The following is a 19943-nucleotide window of genomic DNA, read 5'->3' on the forward strand; positions in this document are numbered from 1 at the left end:
TCTTCACAAATATAAATAAACCCAATCTGTTTCTTAAATGAGGGACATATTCATACGGCACAGAATGTTTTTTTACCTCAATAGTGTCAGTGATTGGTTGAAATTGCAGAAATTGAAGAAAAAAAACAACAAATATCTTACAAATAATATAATTTTCTCAATAAAGCCAAGAGAAAAAGATGTTTTATAAACACATTCTACCAGCATACGAAGTTTAAAAGTGTTTAGTTATGTGGAAATTATTTTAAAAAACTGCCATTCAAACCGAAAAGATTTGGCAATTTATATTTGTTAAATTATATTTCAACTTTCCTCCACACTGATCATGACTAACTTTGTTAATATGTATCACAGCAGTGATCCAACTAGATAGTTTTTACTAATACAAAATCTTTGAAACTACTGAACCATAATGGCAGTTCTACAGAGCCATTAATCCTTATGTCAGCTATTAACCACTTTTAAAAGTGAAGCAATAAGAAATAAGTAGAAGCTAAATTCTTATCTGACAAATCCTGTTATTCTGAATAAAAGATATGCTTCAAACATACATAAAATACATAAGTCTAAACAATAGGTTCTCAAAATGGACGCCCCCCCCCCCGGTGGGTGTCGAGACAGTTCAGGTGGGTGCTGGTCATAAGGGGGGGGCGGTAGAGAAAAGGGAGGCGTTAGGAGGAAGGCAGTGGATTGGGAGATGCTATGAATTTATTATAATATTATTATAGTATTGTATACAAATTATATAATATAATATTAAATATCAAATGATTCATAGTATATATAAATTAGTAAAACATGAAATATTTATTTATACATAAAAATAGGGGTGGTGGCGCTGAGGGTATTATGTGGCCATGAGGAGGAGTGGTGGCCCAAAATGTTAGAGAACCTCTGGTCTAAACAAACACACACACACATGCATGTGTTTGTATGTATTTATACATATATATTTGTATGTATGTATGTATGTATGTATGTGTGTATACATATATATCTTTTCATCTTTTACTAGTTTCAATCATTAAACTGACGTTTTGCTGAGGCATCAGCTTGAAAAATTTTAGAACAAATTGACCCGAGTACTTATTTATTATTATGCCTGGTACTTATTCTATCAGTCTCTTTTGGTGAACCACTAATTTATGGGGATGTAAACACACCAACACTGGTTGTCAAGTGGGGTGGGGGTGGGGGAAACAAATACTGACACAAAGACACACACACAAATGGGCATCTTCCAGTTTTTGCCTATGAAATCCACTCACAAGGCTTTAGTCGGCCCAAGGCAATAGTGGAAGACACAAACCCAAGGTGCAATGCAATGTAGTAGGTCTGAATCCAGAGCCATATGGTTGGGAAGCAAACTTCTTACCATACAGTCACACTTGTGCCTATATATACACACACACACACACACACATATATATATATATATATACACCAGAATAAGCACATAAATGTGAAACAAGGTGGAAAAATAGTACTCAAATACCAGAGGTAGAGTAATATGCTTTTTAATAAAGTATATATATATATTCGTCATGAACCCCAAGTCTTTCACAAAAATACAAAAATACGTTGGAATTTAATCATGTATAACAACAACAACAATGCAAACAACAATAACTGCAGCAACAACAACAACAACACAAGCATTAATGACTGCCACAGCAACAACAACAACAACCGTAGCAACAACAACAATACGAACAGCAGCAACAATAGCAAAAAACAAACACATGAACACAAGCAACAGATACAAATACAAAAACAGAGAAAAAATCGAATACAACAACAACAACAATAACAGGAGGAATAGACACAGAGACACACACAGATGACCGTAGGCACAAGGACACGAATAAAAGTAGGGTCATGGGGGAGAGTAAAGTTGAATGCTACAGAATTCTTGGACAGGGTTCAGTAGACTTGAACCAGAAAACACTGCTGCAACCACAACAGGAAGAACCGTAGGGACCAACTGGCAGACATAACAAGCAACACTAATGCCAACAACACATACACCGACACCAGGTACATAGCGATAATCAGAGAGATAGTAATAGTGGTAGTCGTAGTAGCAGTAGTAGTGGTGGTGATGGTGGTTGGGTTGATGATGGTTGCAGTAGTGGTAGTGAGGAAGATAACCCTAGAAGGGCCAACAATATGAATACCCACCCCCTTGACACATATGTGACAAATCTTACAGCATGAGTTGCATTTACCCGACAATACTACCCTTTAACAAAAGGGTCTGCATCCCTAGACATACTAGTGACCGCATGGAAGTACAATTCACTATAGCTAGGACCAAACTTAGACAGATTTTAGAACTATACACTAAGAGACAGAATAAGACAGAGGCCCAACAACTCGGGAATATACTCGCATGTAGCCTGGTGGTATGCTTCCCCACAGATAAGTCTGGCAGGATGTCGATAGACAGCTTGCCGAACTACATCCAGGCAATGCAACCTCACATCGCCAATATGAAAGTAACAACTTCACAGGCACATGAGGAGAGAGAAAAGGTCCTCAATGCCCACATGATGAAATGGACAATTGTTCTTTGACCTCAGAAACACACAGCCAACAATTTCCAAGCCTGGAACAATAATATCTCGATGCTGTATAGACTCCGCAAGGACCACAAAATAACCACTGATCCAGCGGTGGGACCACGAACAAGACCAGTCTACAGAGTGAATATCGCTAGCAACTACAGCATCTCCTACTTCCTCTCAATAATCATACACCCCATAATCCAGATGTCATCTAATGTTTGTGAGAGAACGGAAGATCTCCCCAACAAGATCAACAACTGTAACAAGACCTGCAACCTAGCAGGATGTATAGTGGGTATATTCCTATACCAGATGTAGATTTTGTGGTGAAGTGCATGGAAATGATCAGCGAGGGTGAAGTGGAGTTCCGCAAAGTCAACACAGAGGAACTGGGACTCCTACTTAGACTGACATATGACAATGAATATCTAGACAAACATGACCTTAGAAGTTTCTGCCCCAGTAGACGTTTAAGAGGTAGACCACCCACAATTACATCTATGGCTAAGAAGACCCCTGTAGAGAGATGGAGCAGATGGACCAGAGCCATACAGACCCACCCACCCAAAACGAATATCAAGTAAAAAAAAATGATCACACATGCGCAAGGAGCTAGTATAAGAGTTACTCTCAAAGGCCACACGTTTAAGTTTAACAACAAAATATATGCCCCGGATGAGGGGGCAGCCATCAGGGTTAGTATCGCCGGTGATGTGTCCAACCTTTTAATGGTATGGTGGGACAGGAGGCTTAAAGAACACCTGACGCAGAACTCCATACTCATGAACATGTACTCTCACTATGTCAATGATATCAACATAGTGGTAAAGGCTACCCCACTAGAAAGTACTCTTGAAATAGAAACTATACAATGGAAAGCATCCAGCAAATAGCTAACTCCACCCAGCAGAGTATTAAGGTCATGATAGACTACCCTACAAAACACACTAACCATAGACTACCAGTACTAGATATAGAACTCTGGCTGGAAACTGTGAATAATAAAACTCAAATCCTTCATTCACACTATGCCAAACCTATGGCCTCCAAATACCTGATCCACCGGAACTAAGCTATCATGGACAATGCCAAATTCAATATATTGATGGCAGACCTCATCAGAGTAATGAGAAATGTGTCCTGCATGTGTGACCCTACAGAGTTAAAGAGACACATACAACTTTGTTCACCGCATGCAGTTCTCAGCAGACAGCCATAGAGAAAGGATCAGAGTATACAAAGGAACCATGAGGAAATTTGAAACTATTGTATGTAATGATAGGAATGGGATTTGCCCACTCTATAGGAGCAAGTTGTGGAAAACTATTAAAAGGACTAAGAAGAAAAGAGGGAAGACCAACTCATGGTATGATAGCCACAAATACCAGAGTGTCATGTTCATTGACACCACCCCTAGAGGCAAACTGGCATACCACTTTAGAAGGGCCCTAGACAAACTTAAACTAAGAATTAAGGTTGTAGAAAAGCCAGGCAACCCTATCAAATCCCTAATCAGTAGAACCTACCCTTTTAGAAGAACCCCTTGTACTGATAGGAACTGTATTCAATGTAGATTTAGCCCACAAACTGTAAAGCTAGGAATGTAGTCTATAGTATAAGATATACAGAGGGACAGTGCAGTAACAAGACAATGATGTATGTAGGGGAGACAGCACGGCGCATAGGGGAGTGGGTAAATGAATATTAGAGAGAACTTAAGGAAGAGAAGAGCTCATCTGTTTTGTACCAGCATGCCGAGCAGGAACACGGGGTGGGGGGAGGGGCTCACTTAACAACACAGAAGGTAAAATCTTGTCCACAGATAGAACAGACACAATGCTTAGACAAATTACGGAAGCTATACACACAACAGAAAATAAACCTAGCCTGAATAGGTAACTAGAATGGAACACTAGCACACACACCCCCAACACACCACAACCTATGTCAGAATAAGATCCCCATAAACTGATAATAATATGAGTATAATACAATAAACAGATAAACAAAGGGAATTAAATAACTATATACATTAACAAAGTAAATTAAATTAAATACAAAAAATAGAAAGAAAAGAAAATGTAAGTAGATATAAACAAATGAATAAAATAAATAAAAGTAAATTAAATGAACATGTATAAACAGGAGATACTGATAATGCAGACACACTCCTCACACACACACTAAACATAGACACACACAGAAAGCAAGAAAGCAAAGGACCACTGATGAGGTCACGGAAGTGTGACAAAAGAACTCTGGCCGAAATACAATCAATATAAAATAAAGCTGAAGCAAGTGAACACCAAATATATAGTTTGTGTGTTTTTATTGGCTAAACTGGCAACATGACGATCCCCAAGCACAACAATATATATATATATATATATATATATATATATATGCAGGTGGCACGTAAAAGACACCCACTACACTCGCGGAGTGGTTGGCGTTAGGAAGGGCATCCAGCCGTAGAAACACTGCCAGATCTGACTGGGCCTGACGAAGCCTTCCAGCTTCACGGACCCCAGTTGACCCGTCCAACCCATGCTAGCATGGAAAGCGGACGCTAAATGATGATGATGATGATGATGATGATATATAGGCACAGGCATGGCTGTGTAGTAAGAAGCTTGCTTCTCAACCACATGCTTCTGAGTTCAGTCTCATTGTGTGGCACCTTAAGCAAGTGTCTTCTATTACAGCCTCGGGCTGATCAAAGCCTTGTGAGAGGATTTGACAAATGGAAACTGAAAGAAACCCATTGTGTATATATATATATATATATATATATATATATATATATATATATAGGTAAACAGTAAAATTAATTACAGACATGGACAAGAACATGAAACACCACAGAGACGACACAAGAACCACAGGACGGGACATTCGAAGCCCTCAGTCATCAGTCAAGAACCAGATCATCTTAGCAATTTCGGCTGATTAATCTTGAGATTGCTCCGATATGGCCAGCCCGCCAAGGGAAATCTAAGCCAAGCGCATTAGATCCCCTGGAAGAAAGCTTCGAATGTATACAACGAAAGGACGGAAAACGATCGAAGTACACAAACAAAAATACAGAATACGTGACAACAATAAGAATACAAAAACGTAAAAACAATAACGGTAAAAATAAAAAATAAACAACAAAACAAAACCAGGACGTAGGACAAGGGTCTTTCGACAGGACGATTTGAGAATGGGGCTGGCTTGTGAAGTTGTGCCTAAAGGCCACGGGGAGACGAACAAATACGTGTTGCTTCTGAGGCTGCTGAAAACGAAAAGAGCGCTCAACAGCGGCTAGCTGTCACGTGAGAACAAAAGACAGGAGAAAGGGACAGATGAAAAGGGAGAGAAGGTGGACGAGGGAGGAGAAGAAAGAGACAGATCGAGGGGGCTGGAGGTGAGAGAGATAGAGAAACGTAGAAAGGGGGGGGGCGGATGGAGAGGGAAAGAAAGGGAGTGGAATAAGGGAGGAGAGAGAGAGAGAGAAAAAGAGACAGATTAAGAGTCGTATCAAAGCTTGAGAAAAAAATATACTTATCGTATAAGGACAATAGTGGATACGTAGCCGCCGATTATATAGGTAAACAGTAAAATTAATTACAGACATGGACAAGAACATGAAACACCACAGAGACGACACAAGAACCACAGGACGGGACATTCGAAGCCCTCAGTCATCAGTCAAGAACCAGATCATCTTAGCAATTTCGGCTGATTAATCTTGAGATTGCTCCGATATGGCCAGCCCGCCAAGGGAAATCTAAGCCAAGCGCATTAGATCCCCTGGAAGAAAGCTTCGAATGTATACAACGAAAGGACGGAAAACGATCGAAGTACACAAACAAAAATACAGAATACGTGACAACAATAAGAATACAAAAACGTAAAAACAATAACGGTAAAAATAAAAAATAAACAACAAAACAAAACCAGGACGTAGGACAAGGGTCTTTCGACAGGACGATTTGAGAATGGGGCTGGCTTGTGAAGTTGTGCCTAAAGGCCACGGGGAGACGAACAAATACGTGTTGCTTCTGAGGCTGCTGAAAACGAATATCTATCTATCTATATATCTATATCTATCTATCTATATATCTATATCTATCTATATATATATATATATATATTTATATATATAGATATATATACATATATTTATGTGTGTATGTGTGTTGTTCCTGTAACTTAGTGGTTTGGCAAAGGGGGCTGATAGAATAAGTACTAGGCTTACAAAGAATAAGTCCAGGTGTTGATTTCTTCAACTAAAATCCTTTTAAGGTGGTGCTCCAGCATGGCAGCAGTCAAATGACTGAAACAAGTAAAAGAATATAAATATATATAGTAAGAGAGAGAAAGAGGTAAGATGAAAAACCATAGAAGATTTGTTTTACAAGATTTAAGGGTATATTAGAGCCATAATAAAGATATACAATTCTGTACAAAATAAGGTTTTGTTCTTTCAACATAATTGAAGTAAGGACCAGTTTTGCATTACTCATCACACTGAGAGTTGAAAGAGATAAACAGCTAGGGAAAAAAATTATTGCTAGGGGAGATAACTGTTCACTCATTTATTTTGCAGTAAAGTGTAGGTAAATCTGTAATTTCTATTTTTTTTTTGTGTTCTTTGCTTTATTCTGGCTAACCTCTTCCATTAGATGGGATAAGTCCTTTATTTTTAATATGGTTTCATATTTAATTCTGGTTTATATTTTTGGATAAATGAGGCTTCTTTAATCAGTCTTACTTGTGTTGAAGTCCAGAAAGCAAGTTGATAAAATGGGAAAATTTAAAATTGTGGTTGTAATTGTTCTGCACATTCATCAATGTGTTGACTGAGGTATATTTGGCGGCATTGTGGGAAGATATTTGTTGTCTGTGGATCATACAACTTTATCGAATCAAATTTCTTGTTGACCCAATATAATTTTGATGGCAACCCGAGCATCTAATTACATAAATGAGGTTTTGGGAGGCGCGAGTGAACTTAGATTTGATCTTGAGTATTTGTCCTTCTCAGAAATGGAATTCCAATCCTTCCAACAGATTGGAATGTGTTCCGCACTTTATGACACTTGCGTCTGTTTTTCTAAAGAATAGTTTAGCATTGGTGAGCATTTTCATCAATGTTTTAGGCTGTTTGCTGCTCTCAATGATTTTATGGTTACATAGAATCCTCCTAAGTTTGGGGTCCCTATGGAGTATCGAAAGATTTTGGATGATGATATTGAATGTTTCTTTGTTTCTGGGGTTGAATGCAAAGATGTGTTGTTGTGTTTGGCCTTTCTTAATGTTTTAATATTAATCGATTTTGCACGTTTTATGACTTGAGTTGGGTAGTTCATGTCCTGGAGTACATTTTTAAGCTCTTGCAATCTTAGTTCTCTGGTATTCTTTTCAGATACTATTTCCCTAGCAATTTATCACCTTTCAACTCTCAGTGTGATGAGCAATGTGAAAACCAGTCCTTACTTTAATTATGTTGAAAGAATTCAACCTTATTTTGTACAAAATTGTATAATATCTTTATTATCAAGGTTCTAATATACTCTTAAGTCCTGTAAAACAAATCTTCTATGTTTTTTCATCTTATCTGTTTCTCTACTAGTATATCTACCATGTGTGTTTCCCCACTAAAATATTTTCTACCATATAAATATATATATATATATTATAATAAATTAGAGACAAAACCACTATTATGCAAATCAAACAAAGAAAGACTTAAGCCAATACATAAAATATAAAATAATTTATATAAATTAAAATTTAACAAATGAATAACCACTACGATTGTTTCGTGTCAGCACATCTTAGACTTCATAGTTTATAACTCGCTAAGAAGGTTTAGAAACCACTTGAAGAATGTCTAAGATGTGCTGACACGAAACGATCGTAGTGGTTATTCATTTGTTAAATTTTAATTTATATAAATTATTTTATATTTTATGTATTGGCTTAAGTCTTTCTTTGTTTGATTTGCATAATAGTGGTTTTGTCTCTAATTTATTATAATATAATATTTTATTATAAAATTGGATTCAATCTTAAATCTGATTTTTTCTTGTAAATTTGGATTTATTCCCTAATATTTATTATTATATATATATATATATATATATATATGTATATATAAGTAAGATTCAGTTGAATTAAGAACTTAAATTGAGGCACCTCATTAGGTCAGAATAATATACACACATAATATTATGTAAATATCAAACTTAGTACATAAGCACAGCCAAATGATATTCCTGCAGCGTATGTAGGCAATTAGACTCAGCTGAGTGAAGAAATCTGCTCTTGAGCTATTCAGATATGTACATTATATTAATTATACAATCCATAATACTTACGAAGGACAGATTCTGAGATAGGTGAATAAAATATAAATGAGTAACAGTAAAGGTACAGGCATCAATCCATTATGGCAGTTTCCAACAACTTCTTTAATTGATTAATGAAATCATTGAAGATAAGTGTGTGAAAAAGTGCCACACCCTAGTGCTTGAGGGAACCTGTGGAAGAGGCAGACCCAGGAAAACCTGGGACGAGGTGGTGAAGCACGACCTTCGAACTTTAGGTCTCACCGAGGAAATGACTAGAGACTGAGACCTTTGGAAGTATGCTGTGCATGAGAAGACCCGGCAGGACAAGTGAGACCATAACCCATGGCCTCTACCTGGGATATAGCCAGTCCACTTATGCATACCTTTCCTTCTTAGGACACAAAACTCTACTTGTGAAGACCCGTTGAGGCAAGTGAAAATCAAAATCAAAATCGATCAACATCAATGGAAATTGCAGCTGTGACACTAGTGCCAGTGGTACGTAAAAAGCACCATCCAAATGTGGCCATTGCCAGCGCCACCCCGACTGGCCTCATGCCGGTGGCATGTAAAAAGCACCATCCGATTGTGGCTGTTGCCAGCCTCACCTGGCACCTGTGCCGGTGGCATGTAAAAGCACCCACTACATTCACGGAGTGGTTGGCATTAGGAAGAGCATCCAGCCGTAGAAACATTGCCAGATCAGACTGGGCCTGGTGCAGCCTTCTGGCTTCCCAGACTCCAGTTGAACCATCCAACCCATGCTAGCATGGAAAGCGGACGCTAAACGATGATGATGATGATGATGATTACATCATTATAAAGAAACTGTTTCCGTCAGATGAATTTATGAACTTCAAAATAAAAGACATTCCAAATGATTTAACAGTTTAAAATCCATACAGTAAAATATTTACAGTGATTCTGCTACTATTCCAGTAGACAGGAAAAAAAAAATAATAAAACCCATGCTAGCATGGAAAACGGACGCTAAACGATGATGATGATGATGATATATATATATATATATATATGGATCATAGGGTGACCTGCTGTACTTGAGGAGACCTACTGAGTCAAGTACATCAACATCAAAACAAAAATCAAATGGAAATAGTAGTTGTGATACCCGTGCCAGTGGCATGTAAAAAACACCATCCAAACGTGGCCGATGCCAGTGCCGTCTTGACTGGCATCCATGCCGGTGGCACGTAAAAAGCACCAACTGATCATGGCCATTGATAGCCTTCTCTGGCCCCTGTGCTGGTGGTACGTAAAAAGCAACCACTACACTCATGGAGTGGTTGGCGTAGGAAGGGCATCCAGCTGTTGAAACACTGCCAGATCAGACTGGAGCCTGGTGCCACCTCCTGGCTTCCCAGACCCCAGTTGAACCATCAAACCCATGCTAGCATGGAAAACGGACGATAAACGATGATGATGATAGTGAAGCCATGTGGCTTAGTGGTTAGGATATTCAGCCCATTATTGTAAGGACCACTTGCACGTTAATTTCACAAGCAGGCTTTTCTGTTGATCATATCAGCTGATCAGCTGGGACCTTCATTGTTGTAACTGACGGAGTAATCCTTTATATATATATATATATATATATATATATATATATATATATATAAATATAATTAAGGGTTTACCTACAAGTTGCTTCACCACATACTGAAAATCTTTACTATCAATGATCTCCTGATATCTGTTACTACAGGATTGAATTAATTTCTTGCAAAATGATGGAGTAATATTATTCCATTTGTTTTACAATAATTCCAAGAGTTCATCTTGGTTCTTTGGGTTTCTCCTTTGCACCCTATCTCCAATAATCTTCCAAACGTTTTCTATAGGGTTTAGCATCTGTTGATCTGGATGACTTAAAATGAGCCACGATTCATTACACAACACTTCTAGACCTTCCTACAGTAGTTGCTATCACAGAATTTGACTTGCCCTCTTGGTGAAGGCACACAATCCTTTGTTTCTCATCACAGGACACTGGTCATCTCTCACAAGCTGCTATGTAGACAGTTGAGTGTTCCAATAATGTAAGATCATAAGAAGTAACTGTTAACTCATTAACAGTCCACTGTCCATACTGATATGAGTTGGATGGTTTGAACAGGACTGGCAAGCTCAGAGGCTGCACCATACTCTAGTCTGATTTGGCATGGTTTCTACAGTGGAATGTCCTTTCTAATGCCAACCACTCTGAGAGTGTAATGTGTGTTTTTACGTGCCACCGGCATAGGTGCCAGTTTGTGTGACACTAATATCAACTACGAGTATGATCTCACTTGATGGATTGCCTTCTCAAGCACCTACCACATACAAAAACTTTTCTTTTTTAACCTTCCTTTGATATTGCTGCACCTATTATGTATCCATAGCTTACATTGGATACATCTGATGCAATTTCTACCTATGCCTTTTCTACACATCGAGCAGGGCTATCTACCAGAGAGCATTTGTGATGTGTCTGCCTTCCTACTTATTAACACTTTGGTTTTGCTAGGTTGACTCTATGGCCCTTCTATTCTAGACCTTGCTTCCACACCTGAAACTTCTCTAGTTCTGATAGTGATTCAACTATTAGAGCAAGGTCATCAGCATAGAGGAGCTCCCAGGGACAGCATGTCTTAAATTTCTGTTATTGCCTGGAAGACTATGAAGAAGAAGAGGGGTTTGAGGACCAATCCTTGGTGAACCTCAGCTTGTACCCAGAATTCTTCACTATACTCATTGCCGACCCTCACCTTACTGACAGCATCCCTGTACATGACTTGTACAGCTCTCATCAACCACTCATCTTTCCCTAGTTTCCACACTGACTACCAGATAATGGATAAGAGATCCTGGCCGTGGCTTTCTCCATGTCAACGAAAGCAAAGTACAGAGGTTTATCTTTGGCTAGGAATTTCTTCTGCAGCTGCCTTACCAGGAATATAGCATCAGTGGTGCTTCTCCCTGGCACAAACCCAAACTGCATCTCATCTGACCTGAGCCCTTGGAAAGATGAATTGTTTCAATTGTTGCGTGAAAAGTGGGCAAAGACAATCACAACGCTCATCAGTTCAATGCCAAAAAGAATTTCTGAATTAAAAATTGCAAAGGGAATGTTTACTAAATACTGAAGTATGTAGTTCTACCTATCGATCACATTTCAATTGTTTGCTTTGCGTATTAAATAAAAGATTTTGAAAATTAAAGGTGTCTATTTACTTCCTGCATGTCTATATGTATGTTTGTGTGTCTGTCTGTGCCCTCTCCATTGCTTGAAACTGGTATGTTCACGTGGTTCGGCAAAAGAGAAGGATGGAATAAGTACTAGGCTTAGAAAGAATAGGTCTTGAGGTCAATTTGACTAAAGGTTGTGCTCCAGCATGGCCACAGTCAAATAACTGAAACAAATAAAAGAATCTATGTATATATATGATTGGCTTTTTTCAGTTTCCGTCTACCAAATCCTCTCAAAAGGCTTTAGTTGGCCTGTGGTTATAGTAGAAGACACTTGCCCAAGGTACTGCCCTGTGGGACTGAACTCAAAATCATGTGGTTGGGAAGCAAGCTTCTTACCACACAGCCACTCCTGCACCTAAATATATATGTATATACATACACAGATACATACATACATACATACATATATGTATGTGTATATTTATATATATATATATATATATACATGTGACTAGAATGTTAAGAAACTCTTACACTGCTAGAAGTGAGAGCTAAAGCACTCTAATCCTGTAGTTAATGCACATAAATGAAAACATATACACTAACAGGGACCATAAGTGTTTGGGAAAATTCTGATCAAGAATTGTTAATACTGATGTCAGCCTGCTTGATTGTTTGACTTTTCCAGATCTGCTTCACTATTAGTATTTATGTTTCCATCATCCAAGCTATCGGATGATTTAGCAATTTGCTAATGTGTATATTTAACATTAATATAAACAGCTGTTTACAATTTTGTTTTGGGATTTGGTTTGCAAGATTCTTTACATAAGTTCATGTGTTGAAGAAAAGGTTGCAAGACGCAACGAAAATTTTAGGACAATAAAAATAAGAAAAAAAAGTGGAAATTTTACCGCTGAGTGTGTTATATTATAAGGCACCAAAAGAAAATGACTCTCCCCCAACACAACAGAGTTGTTTACAATGTTTCACCAGAAAGGAAAATTATAAATATCACTATAAATGTGATTAGGGTGTTAGGAAACACCTACATTGCCAGAAATAATAACCAAAGTGGTCTAATGCTGTAGTTAAAGCACATGAGTGTAAACATATATGCTAACAGGGACCATACACATACATTGGGTGTGTGTGACCAATAACGTTTATAACACTAGCACGGCTACTAATTGATATTTGGATTTATTCCTACATATGCACCATAGGGGCTTAACAACAAGTGGTTTTTACACTATTTTTGCATATAGTCATGGACTGGTGATTCAGTTCATCTCCAATTCAGTCCAGGTACATGATGTTGATAAACCACAAAAATGGCAAAACATCAAGATCCATTGCTCCTGAATGGAATTAGGGGTACGTTGTCTTGCCTGTCTATGACTTTCAGGTGTTTTAACATTCAGCACTTTAGGGAACTCATCCCCACCATGCTAAACCACAGTATACCGGCGAATAAGCAAAACACACAAACTGTGTAAGTGTGGTCAATAATGTTTACAACACCAGTACTGCTTCTAATTCATATTTGAATATACATATAATATATATAGATGCTTGTGTGTGTATGTTTATGTGTGTTTGTGCAGACAATTCCCAGATGGTATAATGGCAGGTCTAATTATTTGTAAAGTCTTTTAATAGAATTAGATTTCTTTTGTTAAGCTTTAATTCCTATTTGAGCTAGGTTTTGGTTTGCATTTCCTTGACTGATTCACCAACCCAAAAGACATCTAATATCTTATAAAATCATGTTTCACTGTGTTCATTCCCCTCCTCCACCATTCTTGCATATCTGTTATCTATATCATACAGAATAAATCCAATTCCAGCCAATGGTTTTGCAAAGTTTTGTAACATTTTCATTGATATTGCTTTTGGAAATGTTTTTGTTTTACCTATTTCTTAATGTTTTTACCAGAATATACGACATTCATTGAAGACTAAGAAATAACCAAAAATGTTGTTTATCAAAGATTGAAATGGGATTTTTGCTTGTACCGGTTGATTGCTAAAGGTATAATGGCTATCATACACATAATTTCCACAGAGAGTTTACATACGTAAATATCAATTCCTTCAATCTCCATATTATTCCAAAATTGAAATCTGTCAGTAAACTTCTTTGTTTCTTTCTGTAGCACATTGCTTATATACATACATACACATATATATATATGTACACACACACACACATATATATATATGCATTTGTATCCATATGTGTGTCCACATGATTACATGTATGTATCAAAAGAAAGGACCAAAGGTCCTTCCTGAGTAATAGATCGTAAGGCCAGTTTCCTTGGATTCTGTAGCATATATATATTTTGTGTGTGTATGCATGTGTGTGCGTGCATGCGTGCGCATGCCTATGTATGGATATATTCATATGTATATGCTAACTCTCACCTGCTTCCAAGCAAGGTAATATTTTCTCATACCAAGATATGTTTTCCGAAGCGACTGGAACTGATTGACACTGCTTGTATGATGACGACATACATTTGCAACTTTAGGGTGATGTCAAGACAAGATGGCACACACACATGCACACACGCGCACACATACACACATATATGATGAGCTTTTTTTCAGTGCCTCTCTATTATATTTACTTGCAAGGGTTTGATTAGCCTGGGGCTGTGGTAGAAAACACCAGCTGAAGGTGGCATATAGTAGAACTGAGCCCAAAACCAGCAGTGGAAAGTTATTTAAGACATGAAGCAAGGATTCTGGAAAAGAATACTGAACATTTGAAATAATTTGTGACCATTTAAACTGTTACCATGAAAAAACAAATATTTGAGAGCAATTAAAAAAAAGGCAGAAAAGGAGAAAACTACTGGACCAGATGTCTATGGTCTCAAGCTGAAGGAATTTACAAATCTCCATGAAACAACAAAATGAATGCATGTCAAAGAGGAATGCAGTACTGTAGCTAGCAAATGAACCAGCCGAATACTGAAAGACAAGCTGAAAGGAAATGCTGTCTTCAATTACATGTCTGCCAATTATGGGAAAACTCCTGGTAGGGATGATTACCGAAGAGGTATAGCAACACTTATATGAGAAACATCTAATACTTGATAAAGAGAAAGGTTGTTGAAAAAAGAAAGCATAGGAATGAAAGATCAATTAATGATTAGCAAGATGATCTTGAAGAATTGCAGGAAGATTATTATCAAATTTATGCATCATGTGGATCAGTTATAGAAAAGTTTATGATTTTGTTCCATAGAAGTGTTCAAGATTTTGAAGTAGAATTAATCTGGTGGTGAGAGAAAGATTAGCAGATATACAAATCAGAAAAGGAATCTTGCAAAGGAACGGTTTTTCTCCTGTCTTGTTTGTCATCACTTTGTTGATCATGTTGAACAATGCTAAGGAAGGATATTCACTGGGTCTATAAACAAGACAATTTTAAAGCTCAGTGGTAAAGACAAGAATGAATTCTTTGGTGCATACCTTAAGAATATTTAGTAGTCATGTTGGGATATGTGGAACTGTGAAATGTACTATGATGGAGATGAAGCAGGAAAAATTATTACAAAGCTGGACTGTATCTACCTGATGATAAGAATATAAAATATCAAATGGAGAAGAAACATAGATATTTGGCAATACTGGAACTAAATATTGAATTGAAGGAAATCCTCTGTAAACAGTATTTCCATAGACAGAAAAAGATTTTAAAATACAACTTGCATGTCAGAAATATGCAAACAATCAGCTTGAGGGCAGTAACATTTACAAGGTATGGAGAAAGGATGAGTTGGAACTTATCAACAGGGAATCGAGAAAATAAGAAAGAATCTCACAATATACAGAAGCATACAAATCCAATCAAATGTAGATCGAAAAGAACAGGAGGAAGGGGTTTAAGAAGTGCTGAAGAGGCAGTAAAATTGCAGAAAATACTTTAGGTTTCTATTTAGAAAAACTATTCTTCTTAAGGATTATTTATGGAATAAGTAGAATCAAATAGAAAAAAAAAGCAACAGAAAATGTGTACAATAGGAAATCAAACTTTAAAAGGAAAGAAACTTTCAAAAAGACAAAGGATGATAAAGACAGATGGTTCTGGTTAAAGAAACAAGTACTGAAGAAAATAACTGAGGAAATGATTGTAGCAGCACACACAAGAACAATCCTATGGGTAAACTGGTTCTACTATAATACAGATGAGACTATAACTCAGGTTGTATCTGGATGTTCAGTTAGCTCAGGATAAGTTGCTGCAATAATTCATTGAATTTTCTCAAGATATTTGGTTTTGTATGCTCAGAAAAGGGCCATGATGATTTTGCAAGAATAAAAATTAAAGCCCTTGTAAATGAAGTTGTTATGGAACTCTCAATTCCAACAGCAATATCTACATCAAACCAACAGACTCAAAACAAAATCTGTTATTATCTTCACGCCATCCAAAATATATGAATATAAATATTGTTTAACCAGGCAAGAACAATCTGCACAATTGTATCCAATCCCAAAACTCTGAGAAATAACTTCATGAACTTAAGAGAATATTACTTGAAAGACAATACCCAATAACTTTAATGAATAATGGACTAGAATGGCCCAAAACAATAGACACCTAAGTATTACAAAAAGCAAGAAGTACCCTTGATATACTCAATACTTTACCTTTATCATCAACACAATCCAAGAAGTACAGAAACATGCAACATCATCCATAAGAATATTCCATTTTTGATGAATAATCCACAAATATAAACAACACTCAAAACACACAAAATGGACAACCAAAATCTTTTAAATACATTACTGGCACCAAATTACCCACCAAAAATGCAACCCCAATTGTACAATAATCTAAAAGTATAATTGCCCTAATTGTGGAACCTACATCAGCCTCATTAAAAGCTTGATGTGAATTTAAATTAGGACAAAATATTTATCACTTGTGCAATAAGAATTTTATGAAGACTACATAGACGAATGGTATTAACACTGGGACACAAAATGATGGTTTACCATCTATAATTATAAGACCCAAGTACCAGAAAAATACCCATTAGTAAACAACTGGATCTTTGTTCAACAAATAAATATCCCTAATTCCAAATTTTCCCTTTATATGAATGTATCACAAACACTTCAGTCCAATTCTGATTAAATAAGGAAAATATATTTAAGAAATATGAACCAAAACTAAAACTAAGAGATTGAGAAAATACAGGTATATTCAACTCAATCAGACAAGTAGAAAAGAATAAAAGTAAATCAAAAGTTGAGGTAATGGGCTTCCTGCAGTATTTGAAACCCTAACTTAAACTACTGTGTAATTACAGTCTTTTTAATCCTATTTGTTAACATCATGCTAGAATTGACCAATTGGATTATGTTTTGGTTAAAACCAGACTCTGGAAAAAAACAACAAAAATGTTGTTGTTAAGCATTCAGCAGTTAGGACATGAGGAAATTAAAATGAATCAGCCAACTGGAACATTGGAAAAAAAAGCAGTGACCAGGACATTTGATAAACAAATGAGGTGTCCAGACTATCAAGCAACCAGAACAAATGACATCACCAGGCAGTCAACCAACCAGAATGCTAGGCCATAGGCAAGCAAAAACAAGAGTCCTAAGTTACCTTAAAATATAATGTGTGTGTGTATTAGTATCTATCTTTGTCAGTTGTAGTCTCTATATATTTGTGTCTCTGTCTTATTTTTATGTTCGTCTCTCTATTTGTCTCCATATCTGTATTTAATTATTCAGATATATGATTTATGGCCACCAAACTTTTTCCCCTTACCTATGCATTTAAAATCTATATTTCAACTGAAATTTATCTATATTGTCCTTAACTCTATACTGCCATAGTCTTCGACTCTTTCTGTAGGTCTTCTTTATCAAAAGTGTATCATGCTTTGTAATATTCCAGGTCTATTTCCTTCTTGGTATTTAGAATATTTAACTCATATCCTTAGGCCAACATTCTGTTATTTTGCTTATCAGGTGTTGGTTCATCTTTTAAATGGCCATGAATTGCTTTTTGTCATCATCTTGTTGCATTTTATTTGCTTTTAGAGTGAGTTTCCTCCTTTTCTTTATGATAGATCCCCACACCTCTCCAAATTCCACAATTTCTCCATTTTCTCACAGGACAATTGGTTGGGGGAAAGAAAAACTCTGGCTTATCAGATTCTGGGAACAAGGTAGAGGCAGACTTTCTGGCCCCTAGCAAAGCCAAAGTTAATGTTGCTTGTTATTTCTGTTGTAGACCTTTCTCCTCCTCTGTCTACTCATCATTGTCACTGCTAGTTGTGATAGGGGAATGAGTCCCCTGACATTCTGGTCAGCTCTTAGGACAAAGGATAAGGCAATCTTCCTTGTCAAATTTGAAACTTCAACTGATGGGACATTTAGAACAGCAACCTTTGGATCCTTCTGCAATTGTTTTTTAACTTCAAGGAGTAGAAAGCCTTCAAGTGGAATTTTCTAACTCAAGTATAATATCACCACTTATCTCATTGCTCTAGGTTTTCTAAGCATATTGGGGCAGTATTCTGCTATGACTCTGTGGTCTTGAGGGGTCATAAGAACTTGGAAATATGTACTAACACTCCTCCTAACCTCCCAATGTTATTTTCATGACCTCCAGACTTATTGCCCACTCACATTGTTCCACAAAGGTGAAAACAAATTAGTGATTAACAACACTACCAATGTCTCCTACTGTTATCTTATCATCTTAGTGTTTTGTTATCTTATATGCTGGAGTTTTAGTTACTGCCAAGATGTTTTATACATTATTTTGCTGATGGTTGCAATATTGTTCCACATATAACCCATAGCTTCCTTCAAACCCTTTTGAGGTTCTACTGAACTCTGTTCCATAATTAACAAGGCATATGTATGTCAGTTTCTCCTTGCCAGATCCCAAACAAATTATTTGGGTAAGGAAACAAAGAATTTATTAACACAGGGTTGCTATAATTTTTCTCTGGGGTTGGGGTCTTGTTCATATTTAGAAACACCTTGTTTGAAGTATTAAGAAAATACTATTTTTCCATTGATGTTTGTGAAAAATGCTTGTGTATATGAAGGCTACTCTTGCAGATCTAGTTATAAAGCATGCATTAAAGGTACTTTTAGTGCTTGAAAAGTCCCTATTTTTCCCTTTCAAAATGTTTGTGCACCAGAGCGAAGTATTTGTGTATATGTTATTTTTATCTTGCTTGTATTTGCAGAAATATTTAAGTGATTAGTTAAGGGGATATCCTACCTGTTATGTTGCTATATTGCTAAAAAAAAAACAAAGGAAATTATATGTTGAACCAAAACTGTTTTATTACATAGTCTTTTTGCTCCCAAAAGGGCAAATATCATGATAAATTATAATATAACTTTCTTCTGCTGTAGAAATAAAATAGAAATTTCCTACATTTAAAACTAGTTAGTAGATCATATCTTGCAGAGATCAAATTAACATGCTGTGACAGCATGAGCAACAACAGTAACAATTTGCATTCTGATTGATTTGTCATGCTCAATGGACATAAACATTTCAATCAAAGAGATGCTATTTCTATCCATATCCAAAGATCTAAATATAGAGATAACAAAAAATCAGGCATGAAATCAGTATTATTCCTATAATTAGGACACTAAGTGTATTAAAAATATAGAAAGATCAGTATTTTCAGAAGTATACAATCACCGTTAGATAACACAATTGGATGAAAACTTGAGAAGATTATTCTGCTAGGAGGCACACATCTTGCAAAAAATGTATTTTCATATAGCTACATAAGATGTTTGTATAAATATAGATATGTGTTTTATACTTCTGTAC

At 36.5% G+C, this 19943-nt stretch overlaps 1 protein-coding gene across 3 annotated transcripts in view; it reads right to left on the bottom strand.

The window, feature by feature from the left end:
• LOC115213902 (caspase-3) overlaps positions 1 to 19943 on the bottom strand; it is a 296363-nt gene that overhangs the window by 27642 nt on the left and 248778 nt on the right. The gene's annotated exons all lie outside the window — the stretch shown is intronic.

The sequence above is a fragment of the Octopus sinensis genome, linkage group LG7 (genome assembly GCF_006345805.1).
Source record: "Octopus sinensis linkage group LG7, ASM634580v1, whole genome shotgun sequence".
In the NCBI taxonomy this organism is placed as follows: Eukaryota; Metazoa; Mollusca; class Cephalopoda; order Octopoda; family Octopodidae; genus Octopus; species Octopus sinensis.